The sequence below is a fragment of the Malaya genurostris genome, chromosome 3 (assembly GCF_030247185.1).
Source record: "Malaya genurostris strain Urasoe2022 chromosome 3, Malgen_1.1, whole genome shotgun sequence".
Taxonomy (NCBI): domain Eukaryota; kingdom Metazoa; phylum Arthropoda; class Insecta; order Diptera; family Culicidae; genus Malaya; species Malaya genurostris.
The window spans coordinates 190999734-191015085 of record NC_080572.1 but is presented as its reverse complement, the minus strand read 5'-3'; the positions used below and the strand labels follow the sequence as shown (position 1 = coordinate 191015085).

Sequence of the window (15352 nt, the reverse complement as noted above, 5' to 3'; positions counted from 1 at the left end):
ACGAACTTGTGAGCACTTAGTTTTCTAGTAAAAATCCAAAATTTTTGTATGGATGACAAAAGGTTTAGAATTAGACTTAGTCCCAGAAAGTCAATTTCTCAGAAGAAAAAAAAATTCATGCAATTCTAAGTCTTTTGGCATCAAAAAAAAAATTTCGATTTTATGTACGGAGGGTTTTTTAGGTGCTTAAACTTTTGAGCACAACTGCTTAACAAAATTAGAAATGACCCTAAAATTTTGGGACCCTAATGAGGATGCATCAGTAAGTAAAAATCTCATTAAACAACTTTTGAGCTCGTCTTTTGTCCACCAGATTCTGTTTCCTTTGCCTGTTAATTCAATTACATTAAAATTCTTTGCATAATCCGACAGCTCTTTACATTACGAGATTTTACATAAGCGACACCATTCTGCTTTCCTGGAAGAATACAGAACGATTCGCTACATTTATGAAGAGAAATAAATTCTGCACCCCATAAGGATTGTCAAACAATGTGTTAAAACCTTCCAGGGTAAAAACTGAAGGGATTCATTCTCTCCAGGAAGAACGATGAACTCCTCTGACTATTGCTCCTCGCCGCATTGGGTGAGGAAAGATAGAATATCCGTCAATTTTAGCTCTCCATACATAGATTCAAACATGTACGGAGAACCAAAAACCGGAATACACAGTTGCGTCAAAGCGGAACAGTTACATGTCAGATGCTATGAAGTACGCAATCGCACTTACACAAATCACAAAAATAATACTCAGCACGTTGAATAGTAGCCATGTGATGGTTTAGTTTGCAATATCCATTCAGAGCTCGGACCAGAATCCTGCAACGATGGTTGGAAAAATGCATTAGACATTTTAACATTTTCTGAATGGAATCTGGTAAAATGCTGTTGTCTGAGCTCAAGTTTGCAAGCTGTACCAGTAGCTGGCATGTTTTTAAGTAGTCCAAGAACGAATCTTGTGCTTTATCCAACTAGTTGACAGTGATAAAGCTGGATCTTTCATTCATGGTACAAGCTTTAGCCAACGAATCCGAGATAGTTGATGACTGACAATTTCCAGCATATGCATTTTCAACGGCGGGTAAAATCCCAACTGCATCATCCATCTTATGAGGTCCTGTTTCGTAGGATGAAGATGCAATAGTTACATCATACTGCTTTTAAAATTCAGATACTTGAGTGAATTACGTAGCCATCTCAACAAGCCTTATCAAAAGATTTTTGCTTTGCAGAACCAACAAATAATCTATAATCTTCAGTGTTCAAGAGAGATAAGGAGTATAACGAAAATAAGCTATCCACATACATTTGTGTTGTACGCATGTATTTGTGATGGTTTTTTATGCTCAGATCACAGCATGCTGTACGTTTGACTGTCAGCTTTCGTTTGTTTACTTGTTTGTGTGGTTGGAATTCTGCGTTTTCAAAATGTCGCGTATTGAAAACGAAGTGAAAATTAAGGTTCTGGACACATGGCTAAGTGAAAAGGGTATTAATATGAGAAAATGGGTGAAGTGGTTTGGAATTCATCATACCAGTGTTAAAACCATCATTAATAAGTTAGGGAAGGATTATTCTTTGAATGAGTTACCAGGAAGAGGCAGAAAACCCGTTTCTTTCAACCCGAAACTGGACCAGAAAGTGGTATCTCTAATCATGAAGAACAAATCAATGTCAATACGTGATTTGGTCAAAAGAGCAGGAACGAGTGTCGGAATTATCCAGCGTATCAAGAGGCGAAATCACCTGAAGACCTACAAGAAGCAGAAAATCTCGAAACAAAGTGTAGAACAAAAGAACCGAGTAGCAACAAGGGCCTCGGAAATTGTATTCACGTCTTTTACAGTATCCAGATGCATGCGTTTTGATGGACGATGAGACTTATGTAAAGGAGGACTCAAGAACCCTTCCAGATCCACAATACTTTACTGTCGTCGTTGGGGAGGTTGTGAGCGATGCGGACAGGTCGATTCAAGTGGAGAAATTCAGTCGAAAGGTACTGGTATGGCAAGCAATATGTTCCTGTGGTTTCAAGTCAACCATTTTTTACACTACCGGAACTATAAATGCAGAAATCTATCGATCTGAATGTCTCCAGAAGAGATTGCTGCCTCTATATAAGAAGCATAGTACACCTCCACGCCAAAACCACTCTCAATTGGCTTGCGGAAAAGGGTATAAAATTCGTTGAGAAAAATATCAATCCACCAAATTGCCCTCAGCTTCGACACATCGAACGTTACTGGGCAATCGTGGAGAGGGTCTTCAAGATTTAACGAGTGGTAAGGAAGCTGGGAACATCCAGGAGTTCAGAAAAAATTTGGACTCAAGCGTTGAAAAAATGCGATGCAACACTTGTCCGGAACTTGATGAAGAGCGTTCGATCAAAAGTTTGAAAATACGGGAAGGAATAACTTAAATTTCATCCGGTTTTCATTACGCTCAAGTTTAATCTCGTACAATAAAGGATCAATTCTTAGTTTGAATAGAATATCGTTTATTATCATAATTTGAAAGAAAAATTTGTGGATAGCTTATTTTCGATACACTCCTTAAGAAGGACTATGTAGGGTATCACACTTCGTTTGAGCGTGATTAACTGTATGAGAGCAAATAAATAAAAATGAATTTACTATTGATGGCTTTAGCTCCACTGGAATTCATATACTATGAATAATACAAAGTCATCGTTCGCCGAAGACCGGTTATACGGCAAATATGCCGGAAAATAGACATATTTTCTATATATGCTTTCAATTAGTCACTATAACACGAAGTTTTTAGCTTTGCAAGGGCAAAGCCCTCAAATGTTCTGTTTACGACTGCCTTTTTGGGCTCCTGTAATCTTCAGTCATCGGCACAGAAATGCACCTTGACTTGTGAGCTCCCTTTTTAGTGTCCTTTTACGACATAGAACAGGAAACCAGTAGATCAATTCTTAGTTGAAATAATACCGCCGGATTACACACGGCTTACCTGCTCGGTGGTCTTGTACCATCGGGACAGGTGGACCGTAGCGTTATTCTTAGTCACAACGCTATCTAGGCTGCTCTGAATGAGGAATTGAGAGTTTCTTGGCGATATCATAATCTGGCAGCTCTAGGTTTGTCCTAATCACTCTCAGCATCTTCAGACACAGTATGGGAATCTTGGTTCTACTACGACGCCTGCTGTGACAAAAAAGTTGTGAACCGTTGAATAATATTATTGAATCGACAATTTTTCATTCTTTCAGTTTTTATCAGTTTGTTCGCTCGAACTTTGAAGTATCGCGTTTCGTTTCACTTTCAATTTTCGCATTGAAATCCATTAGTTGTCAAGTGGTGTTGAAAACTCGGTAACCACTCCTTTAATCACGGGCTCCAGGTATTCTACATCGAGCGTGAAATTTCAACTTGAGTGTATCGTTTATGGCATATAAGTTTACGCCACTAATGTGCAGTTTAGTAGTAAATATCCCTAATGACAAAGTCAACATACCTATCGCTGTCCGTTCCCAGTTTTCTGTTTGACTCGAAATTGACACGTATGTTGCAATATTTTTGAGGTTTCTGTTGTCTGCTGTTGATGTTAAAAAAAACAAAAAATATGCTCCATTTGCGAAAGTCTATCTGTAGAATAGAACCACCCCAAGCTAGATTTAGCCTACGTTTACGTCAACTCCCAGGTTTTGGTTTTCCTAGTGGCCATGATAACCCATTAACGACAGGCTGCGCAACATTTTCGCCTCCTCCCGGTCGAAAATACGGCAACAATGGGCATGCCGGCATGCTAGTTCCTTCTCGAAAAGGGAAAATGTGAAAAATGTTCAATGACGATCCTTGGCCTTGCAAGTGGGTAAGGTGTTTGTTGTTGTTACTCTGTTGTACATCGCTCGGTACGTATGTCTAGCTCAGCTATGCAATGCGAGAATAAATCGTCTACTGTACTTCAACTCAGCCACGTTCGCAAAGTGGACACAGGTTGCGGGTGATATTCACACCTGCCGGAGCAAATAGTCGGAACGGATGTTTGCTTTCCTGGCGCACCGATTGTTTCTATAGAACTACGTATAGAGGAGGGCACCAATGAAGACGGGTCGGTCTTTCTGATTCCGACTGCTCGAGGCAGCTCGTATAACTAATCAGATGTTTGAGTTTTGTTTTATTTATCGTGTTCAGACTTCTTTTATACCAGGTATCATGCGCCAGCATTTGTTTCATTTCAATGCAGGCACATGGTTAACCAATATTACACAGTATCATTTATGTATGCATATTTTGTCCCTTTTGATACTCAATATAAATTACTTTGTGATCACAAAGAGTAAGTAGATAAATTGGTAGTTAATGCAACTTGAAAATTAGTACGTTTTTAAATAAATATATGTTGCATTAAAGCCATGGTGGTCTCTAAGCAATCTTGCCCAGATTCTTCACCGTTACCCAAAGCAACGCTGATGGTACAATAGTGTTATTCACAAAGGAAACATAGCTCGAAATAACCCAGTTGGTCTGACAAAGAATCTGTCGTCATGTTCCGTAGAAAACCCACGCTGCTCAAGAAATCCGAAACAAACCTCGCAGGCAGCGAGTTCCTAACGAGTCATTTATTAAAAATTTACTGCCACCAGACGTCAAAACATTTTTGTACAGTTTCCCGAGAGCAAATCCACACACACATACACCAAATACACTTCCGTCAACCATGTCGTCTGGGTATACCACTTAGCATCGTCTGATGCTGTAACTACTAGTCGGCAAACAACATAAAAAGAAGAAAATGTTGTTAAATTTTTAATGTAGGTCGGCACACAACATCCTCCGACTACAACATCTGGTGGTACTTTTGCTGTAATCCATTCAGTCCATGTAGGAAATTCAGGTTTTTATACGCTCTACTAGAACCCGCAGTGTTGTTTTTTTTTACCGTGTAGCAGCCTAATGATGGCGAAGGTTTCCTGTGTTTGCATGCTGGCATGAAGGGCTCCAGGACCTTTGTGAACTCAATATTGCGCTACAGTAATTTTGCACTTACCTGGAGGCGGTCGGTAGGGATTTGTATTAGATGAAGAATAGTTTGCTAAAATGCTCATATGCTGTTGATTATTAAGAGACAATCAACAATTGCCATCAAATTTAGTGCCAATTACTGTAACGTTTGGCAACCCAGACTAATTAGGAAATTCAAATTGAACATTGATAACTGAATTTTATGTCGCTTGGTAGCAGATAATGATTAATAGTGTTGTTAACGCTTAGGCGAATAAATAAAACAGTACTTTGATTGTCCCATGACAACGAAGAGTGAACTATTTCTGATATGAATGCCAAGAAATTGGTTTTGTTTTTTCGTTCTTGATACATCAGTGTTTAGCATTCACATTGTGCAAACTGCATTGATCCCTACATGCTGATCAATACGCCGGCCATTCCCGAATCTACCTGGGAAGGGAAGAATTGTTAGGTAGATGTATTTTGCTACCATAAAACCGAGAAATCCGTTGCATTTACACATGCATAGCAGGACGGGGTAGTTTGTTAGTAAATAATCTAATAATACCATCATGTGTTCATTACTCTGCGTAGCCGGCTACCGAAAATTGGCTGAAATTGTATTATATCTGGTGTCAATATGTTCGATTATTTTCCGAAATTCGTGACACACAGACATTACCAGATCGAACTATCAGCCACATAACCATGTTCGATTCAACTCACTACCACAACTGAACGTGTACGCAAATCCCGAGCACTGATTTTTAAAACGAATAACACTCTGAACGAAACTTTTACATTCACCACTCCGGATCCTCACGGGGGCACAAAATATCGTCTTAGGACGATCACCTTAATATTCGGTGCACACTCATATCTCTACTAAATCGCGGATCAGACGAAAAATTCCACCATTAATGAGCAGTAATCAATGCCAAATCCTGTCGCTTGCATCAATGTATTAGGTTTTGTAAGATGACATCACGAATGAACTCGTGATGACTAAAGTTCATGTTTGACATGTATCGGTTGTTTGTTTATATTTTCAACAACACGTATTCAAATGAACAATGAATAAACATGTAAACAAACACAGCTTTCAAATGATGTTCATTTACTGAATTTTGTACTAGCAAAATTGTACGCTTAGACTGTTGTATAATTCCTGACTCAAAGCTAAATTAGTATAGTCACATTGATTTCAGAATAATGAAAGGCTTTCGGAAAGAGTAGACACAGTTTCAGCAAATCATTGGAACTCACAACCAAATATAATCATTGGGTCTATATAACAATTGTTAGACTTATTTTGGCATATGAATGTCTTGTATGGTTCCAGAAAGAGAAGATCACTTCAGTCCATATATAGACTATTCCCACAGCTGCATTTTTTGATTGTTTATTGTTTATTGTGGAGCTGAAAAAGCCCACCAGTTGAAACTTTCTCTCCGGCAGGCATAAAAACCTCCTCATCTTTTGCGTCAACAGTTCATATTGATCCAAATAATTCATTTTTAACACATTATTTATCGTAATATGAATTAAATTTAAATTGTTTAGATTTAAGTTGAGTGTTCAGAAACAAGTGGTGGCTGTCCAGCCCTATCGTATACATGATTTTGTTATTACCATTAGTAAGGTTGGAAGCTTGGATCAAATTTTATCGGAAATTGCTTAAAATAGTAATGTACCATAACATCTTAGGGATTATATATTTGTGAGTATTTATAACTCATTTGTACTAAACCAGGGAGGACGTTTCAATATCATTTTCAGACTTTTTTCTGAAACTTTTGAAGCGTTCTCTCACTGTAGGAACAACAACTAAGCCTTAACATGTGGAATTGATTCGAGCAAATAAAATAGAATACAACTTTCAATGTGTAATTCAATTTCTCTGAAAACGTTTGCTCTATGACCAGATATTTCCTGCTGAGAGCAATGTTTATGGAAATTGGAGCTGTATGAAATGAAAATGGTTTTATTGATTGAACACAGTTTTTAATATAAACATGATTTTTTTTTATTTTTTTACGTTTCGTCTTCGGCTCCTCATTGCATTAGCAGATTAAATTGGACTGTTAATGCCACCTCGCAGATCAACATGATCCGTTAAGGGGTTACGTATCTTCCGACTCGAGGAAAGAAGCCCAATCTTTTGATTACTCTAGCATGCGTGGAAATGATTTTACTTCGATGAATTAGAAAGCATCGAAAAGTACATGTTTTGTTATGTTCGTTAGCATACTTGTATCGTTCTGTGTGGAAGATTGTAGATTGTACGGCTGCTGTCACAAAATGCTTTTATTTGCGATGGGCATAATATCTCAAAAAATAATGAATCGATTCATTCTCAATTTTGCTTCTAATTACTATAGCTTCTCAGGTATTGCTACTAATCACTATAACTCGTTCGTGAATGAAGGGTTTTGCGAAAAAGATTTGTTGGCATGATTTTTTTTCTTTCATATATAAATATTTATTTTTTCTGAGAAAAACATTGCCAATCAAGCAAAAAATTGTCGATACACTGTTCGTTCACGAACTGTCTATAGCAATAAAGAACAACACCTGCAAATTTGGAATGAATCGATTCATTGGTTTTTGAGATAACGTGCTCACCGCAAAATAAAAGCGTTTTGCTGTAGGGGCCGTACAATCTACAATCTTCCACATATAATGGTATGATTTGTTTGAACAAATATAACAAAATACGTATTCGATTCGGCATACTGGCCGCCATACTAGCATGCTGATGAGCCGAAGGCGAAACGTAAAAAAAATAAATTAGTCATGTGCACTTTAGCACACACCGGTACCCAAGAGGTACAAAAACCCCTGAATGACTTGATTTTTTTGATAAATGGTATTCTTTCTGTAGGATAAATTTATGCTTATAGCATTCGCATAACATTGTTCTTTATTTAAAAGATCAATCAATAAAGTTCTAAAAGATCAACAAAAATTTAGGAAATTATCTTCCATCATATAATTTGTTCTCTGTTCTTAATTATTTCTGTTCTGGAAAGGTTCACCTTACTTGAGATGACCCCGATTGAAGGCACATCTATTATGCTATGTTATCGGTTAATTTTCGTTTCGTCGATGGACTCTACTTCCTTTGGACTACCAATAATAGCTTCTTGGTGCAGCCACACCGAGTCACCTTGACACGAATAAAATTGTTTTCTTTCTCATGGAACGCACAAAATTTTTACAAGATAGACAGATTATATAATACCGTGGTTCATTCCATCCAATTTTCTACGTGTATCTTGAATGAAAAACTTTTACGCTGTCCGAATAACCTAAATGCATCTTCGAACATTCTAGAACTACAAATTTGTCTATTTGATAGCTCATCGAATGAGGTTCGACCAGTGGCATTGTTTTGAATTTATTCTATAGCTACGGTATTCGCCGGCTCATTCCATTACCCTCACCCTACCTGATAAACGCATAGAAGTTCTAAGAACCGATCCCCCGTCGTAGGGTGCCCACCTTGTTTTGACGGCTCGCTCGCTGACTGTTTGTGTACGAAATTGTGTGAACCAAGAAAGCCACCCACCACCCAGCCTATCCTGTCTATGTGATGGTATACGTGATTAAACAGAATAAAACATACTTCCAATACATATCTCTTTACTTACGATCACAAACAATCATTGGAATAGACTATACCCAGCAAAACAGGGCGCATGTGCGGTTCATTTCTAGATGTTTGTGCAAGGATTGTTGTTTGAATCCCGCACACTTACACAATGACGGCTGAATACGGTGGGGCTGTCCTCGATGAGACAGTGACGGATGAACAATCACGAATTGCGGTGAAAGCAGTACCCAAGATGACGTTTGTTCGGTCGTCATTACTCATATTGGGATCCTTTCGCAGCAGTGAAGCAACAGTTTGAGGAAGCATGAAAAGCAAACGTTGTTTTACTTCTCAATCTAACGACGGAAAGCGTTAATGTTGAATTGCAGTAGACTGAGAACAGTTTCATCGAACACATCAATAACTACTATTTGTTTATTGGTTTATTTATGTACTTCTATAATGCAATCAGAAGTATGAACATATTCCGCTGTCCGAGCAAACACGAATAGTTCCTATTTTCAAAATATTTGCAATTCAGATTCTGGTACTACGTCGTAACCCGTTTAATTTACATTAGAAATTGTGAAATTAATTTTAATCGGATTTTTATGTATTTTGTTTTGTTACGAAGAGCAGTGGCCTGAGTTTCTTTTATTTCTGTTATTGCAGTTTGATTAGGGTGGTAATAATTAATCACTTTGATGTTTTGATTTCACTTGTTGGGAAGCCTGTGAAAACGGTTTCCAATTCATAACGGCTGCAAATCGGTTTTGGGAAGGACGGCACACCGCCTTGACACTTTCTTTGGACTCGAAATTTTTTTTCGTTCTTAAGAAATTAATTTTTATTTTTCCACTTTGCCTTACTTAATAATTGGAATTTAGCTTTAGGACATGCAATGGATTTGTTTGTGTCAAAATTAGATTCATTTCAAGCGATTGGCACTCATAAATTCTCATAGAAGGGCTATGCAATCAATGTGAAAAATGGTTTTTAACATCGGCGGAGAATCGAGTGTCATATACTTTTTGGTTCAGATCGTCGAGATTGAAAAATGAACATGCGTGTGTTTGTAGTAATACATACAATTTTGTGTATGTATCAACAATACTCCTCTGGTTTTTTCAGAGATGGCTGAACTGATTTTTCAAACATAGATTCAAATATAAAGTCCTATGGTCCAAATGTCAATTATTACAATATTCTCTGGATTCGACTTCCGGTTTCGGAAGTATAAGGTGATTGCAACATTTGCAATTGATGCATAAAAGTTAGAAAACAAAATTTTAAACCTAGGCTTAACATTATTCTCTTCAGTAGGACTTGTCAGTGGATTCCGAAAATATCTGAAATAGTGATTAAAAACACATAATAAAAGTGAAATGTACTTAAATATATATATAACACATATATTGTGACTAATGTACCAATTTGTTTTGTGCGCCAACCAACAAATATATCTCATATATTATTTTCGATTTTTTTTTTCAATAAAGTAAGTGAATCTACATCGGATTAAACAATGAAGCAATTCTGTTTGTTCTCGCTAGATCCGTTGGAAGTGTGAAGGAAGCTTGTCAGTTTGATTCGTATTCATGTCATCCAGATTTTTGTCTCCGATATTAACTGTCCGTTTTTTCTGAATTCTGAAGTTTAAATTTTGTAAATCTAATTTATTGTTGTCCTATTTCGTCATTTAGGGGTAATCTCATGTTTGTGCTTAGGGTACAGCCGTTTTTATTTCTCTTTACGTTTCGTCTTAGACTCGTCAGTGCAAAACAGTTTTTGTTGAACTTTTATGTCACCTAGCATAAACCACTTAATGCCAACATAAATCAGGAAGCACGTTGCGAGTCTCAGTCGAATTGTCATACGTATTGTATTTCTCCGGATAGAACTAGCCTATAGGCCGAGCGAAACCTGGCGTAAAAAAGATGGATCCACCGGGTTCCTACTTCTATGTCTTAAAAGGCCAGAAATGTAGAAGTTTTTCTTTTCGCTTTTCAACAAACTTCCGGCTCCGGGATTGTAGATCTGCAAGTGGGAACATTTCAATTCCATTGGTGTTTTTTACAGGTGACGTAGTAAAAAGCGCCGAATTCCTTAAAAGTGATTGGTAATTCTTCTATTTAACGAATTTTGTTAGCTGGTGGCGTCGAAAACTTACTTTGGTACCACCGGCATCCAGTTTTTAGTTCCGGAAGTACCGGAAGAAGTGGTGAAAACGAAACTCACTTCATTTTTTTCTGCGAAAGCTGAACCCTTTTTTATAGACTTAGATTGAAATGAAATGCCTTACAGTTACTTAACTGTACCTAAAACTGGTGTGTTTCGTTGTTGGCCTAACTAGCCGACATCGGCCATACCGGTCATCGCGTTCGGTTCCAATTCCTGTAACACCGAAATTGGAACAGATTTTGATTTTTCCAAAATTTGGTAAATCGACTTTCACAAACGTATTTTTCTATCTCACTGTCTATTGTGGAATTTTATGTGGAACCAACTCCCGGTGCCGGAATTACAAAAAGATTACTTTTTAAAAATTAAAAGCCATCTTATCTACAATACTGTTCCGTTTTGTTGTTTTAGTTTCTTGATGGTCATGCAAACCGTTCTCGGCTGTACCTGTTTTTGTAAAATGGTAATGAAAAAGGTATCATTACACAACCATCTCATTTTTCACGACTCTGAATGATATAAACCATCTCTCGTGAAAATCCGGCAATACTATATAATATTAGTAATATAGCTGAAACTGCCGTAGTGATTTTATGGTATGTTGAGTGCATAAAAGAAAAATACTTGATACGATTAATCGATCATCTCAGATAGTAGTAGATTTTTTGTTAGGTTACGTGTCACAAAGCCTAATCCTGGTCTTTTGTGGAATTTGGCCTTTCTGTTTCAACAGACTTCGCACAGAATCATTCCAGGTAGGGACTCTAACATACGACAACTGGCTTGTAAGACCAGTGCCCTATGATTTGAACAACCAACCCGGGTTACGTGTCACACTCTACATTAATACTAGCAAAATCAATATTTTCCTTGGGAACGGATGTAGCGTGTTGGGTAAGTCGATGCCTTTCACGCAGCCCACCTGGGTTCTCGACTCCCGCACATAGGATCAGAAAGTTTTTCTGGTCGAAGAGGTGAATGACCTTAAGGTTAAAACCTCTGTAATCAAAAACAAAAAAAATTCTTTCGGTAGTCGGCTGCCCAGATCAACCAATATAAACATCAAACAATAGTTGAAGTCAGTTAACCTTGTGAAATGTCACTTGGTGAAGGTTAACTGGTATATAATATGAAGAATAATCAATATATTCACTTTATCTTTCAAATGGAACGTTCGGATTATTTTAACATAGATGTGCAGTTATATCTACTATAGGTACTATAGAAGTCAAATTCATTCAGGAAAGCTTTAAAACATGTTCTTTTCAGCCTACGATTAGTATCTGTGAATTCAATTTCAACTAATAATAACGTTGTTCTCTTATCAGATATTATAGGAACATTCACTCGGGAAATATAAATATGTTGATACCGATTTTTGTCTTGATCCGACTTCCGGAATTACTGAATAATATGTGTAAATTTATGAAAAACTGCGCACTCAATTTTTTCGGAAATTTCCTCATTTATTTTCATAAACTAAGATGCAAATTAAAAACTTTGTAAAGGGTGATTTTTTGCTGGTATCTTTTTGGCAACACTGTTTTTGACATATCACGCGTGAATTGTTTCTTGTGTCATTGTCAAACTTGTTCAGTTAGGCCTATAATTTAATCATGAATCGACTTACGAACAAACAACGCTTGCAAATTATTGAATTTTACCATAAAAATGTATGCTCAGTTAAGAACATGGTTGAATTGCCGCATCTGGAGTGACGATCAGCCAGTAGCATTGCAAGAGCTACCAATGTATCCCAAAAAAGTCACTGTTTGGTGTGGATTATTGGCCGGTGACATCATCTGGTCGTACTACTTCAAAGGTGACAATGGGCGGAATGTTATTGTGAATGGCGAGCGCTACCGTGTTGGACATGCGTGACATGTGGTTTCAATAATACGGTACCACATCTAACACGGCACTCGTAATAATGACCAAATTGAGAGCCGCCTTCGGTGAACAGTTTATCTCACATTTTGGGTCCGTCAATTGGTCGCCTGGATCGTGTGATTTAACGCCTTTGGACTATTTCTTGTGGGGCCATGTTAAGACTCATGTCTACAAGGATGAACCAGCAACGATTGATGCACTGGAAGCCAATAATGAAGCATTTATTCGTGAAATGCCGACCGATATGTTGGAGAGAGTGTGCCAAAATTGGACCTTGCGCATGGGCTATCTAAAGCGGAACCGTGGCCAACATTTGCATGACATCATCTTCAAACATTAAATGTTATTGATCGTTTTATCGATTTCAATAAAGAATTCATAAATTTTCTCGATTTTTTTGTGATTTCTTTAATCAGAACCTCTTAAAATATCACCCTTTAGTTCTTTAAAACCCGTATATTCGATTCGGATCTGACTTCCGGTTCCGGATTCACAACGCGATAAGTGAATAATGTTCAATGTTATGAACACTTTTTCACAAGTGATGGCGAAAAGAGGTGCAAATTTTTGGAAAATTGCTTGCAGATCGTGTTAGTTGGTGGTTTCCGGTTCCGAAAGCACCGATAGTAGTGAACTTTAAAAACGGAACTCACTTCGATTTCTCAGCAATGGTCCAACGGACTTTCTCAAAACATTATTATTATTATTATTATATCGTTTATTTACCCCCGGTTTTAACCTAATAATGGTCGTTCACCGGGTATGTATCAGATTGGGGTAGGGGTTTGGGGGTGGCTGGGAGATATAAGGTGGGGCATTTCGGGGAAAGTGGGGGGGGGGGGGGAGTTTTTACATAGAAGGTTCTCAAAACATGATTTAAACTAAAACTCTCATTGTTTCAAAAGCTATTGTTCAATTACATCCGGATCCGATTTCCGGTTCCATAATTATAGGGCGATGAATGTCAAAACTTTCATATCGTCATATAAAGTTACGATGCAACACCGGTTTATATTGGTACGTGCTGGTACGGAAGAAGAAAACATAACACCGCTTTTAATAACGATGCGCACAGCGTGTTTTTACCGATTGCGTACACGCTATTAAGAAAACGAAAACCTTCACCGTTTTGAAGACACAACCTAATGCATCGGCATCGAGCACACATGATCACGTTTTTCCAATTTTATTGGAGAAACCAGAATGTCTGTACAAACGGTAGCACAAGTTTTCGTTTGGTTTCATTTTCGTTTAACTGACTCAATCTAAATAATACATGATAGGTGAATCAACCAGTTTTGATTCAAACAAAGTCTTTGTCTCTAAAATGGGATGGAATATATGTTTCAATGAACTTATTATATGCTGGTAAATATGTCTAACTGCCATATAATCTACGACACAGATAAATACGTAATTTTAAAAGCGAATATCAAAACTATTTGAACTTGTAGACCTGACTATTTTACGAATTGTCGAATTGACTATTTTACGGGATTGTCGAAATCTCCAATTGAAAAAATTGCATCGATTACTCATAACAGGTTTTATTTTCTTCCCGTCCTCGGATAATCAGTGTATCAGCAGCAAACCGCTAACGCTCTGACAAGAGAAAAATAGTAATGTGCACTAAGCACAAACCGACTACCCACGTGGTACAGAAAAACTCCTTTAATTGAAAACAATTTTTAGTTGAAACAGCCAGTTCAAGAAACACGCAATATTGAATTTTTGTGATTCCGGCGAACTACCAAAAATTAGGTTAGAGTAAAATATAGAAATTGTTATTCCTTCCGAAAAAGTAAAAAATAACATGTTGAAAAAGATGTTTATTTTTGAATTTATTTTGTCTTCATCTTTGTTATTCATATCCAAATACATTTCGCGATTATTCTACGGTATTGTTTCAAAGTTGTCAATCGTTCATTCTGCTGGAAAAATCATTCGTCCTGAATCATCAATATTCTGGATCTTACACTGTTTCTTACCCAGCGGTAAGTGCAGCGAGTAGAATTAAAAACAAACGCATGCATGAAGTATGAATCACAATAAATAACAGCAATATTCAGCATTCCACGGATATGTGTGTACAGGAAAAACCTCTATTGTTTGGCATATAATGAAAATCAAAACAACAGCACCACCTCCACTTCACCTCGAATCATAGCAATTTGTTAACACTGAGAAAAACTCCCCGGTTTTTAGGGGCGGCAGAGTCGGTATTGAAATCGTGTACTGCTTTCGTTGTGTCTGAGTGTATTGATGTTTTTTTCCAGAGCCTGGCGCTCGGTGTAAATGGTGTCGGCAAAAGAAAAATGGAAGCAATGCAAACTAAACGCAAACAAAAGGTTATTGCAAGTGCGAAAAGTATACCGGCTGGGAGCGGAAATGTGATGCCTTTCTGGTAGAGAGAATGTATGTTGCTAGTAACGAAGATAGTGCGATAGAATTGAAAGGATGCAGATAAGCAGTTTAACCGAAGGCGATTGCAGGATTGAAAGGATTGTCGCAGGAAGATGAATTAAAGTGCAATTAAAAGTTTTTCTGATCGTACCGACGGAACAATGACAACATGTTTACGGTGGACTGTTTTCCCAGTAGAATGGTTGTGTTTCATCATTAGCAAACTGAAATCGACAGAAATTCCCCCCTAGTAAAAATGACTGCAAACCGAGTGAGACATGCAACAGCAGCAAAATCAATCAAAGTTAAA

General features: G+C 37.5%; 1 protein-coding gene and 1 long non-coding RNA gene across 5 annotated transcripts in view; both read left to right on the top strand.

Annotated features, from left to right (window-relative positions):
• Positions 1–14894, top strand: part of LOC131438580 (uncharacterized) — a 77088-nt gene extending 62194 nt beyond the window's left edge. Inside the window, exon 3 of the long non-coding RNA XR_009230958.1 lies at positions 14807–14894. This is a non-coding gene — a long non-coding RNA (uncharacterized LOC131438580). The remainder of the gene's footprint in view (positions 1–14806) is intronic.
• The window catches only part of LOC131438578 (phosphatase and actin regulator 4-like), a 487676-nt gene that overhangs the window by 245189 nt on the left and 227135 nt on the right, over positions 1–15352 (top strand). The gene's annotated exons all lie outside the window — the stretch shown is intronic.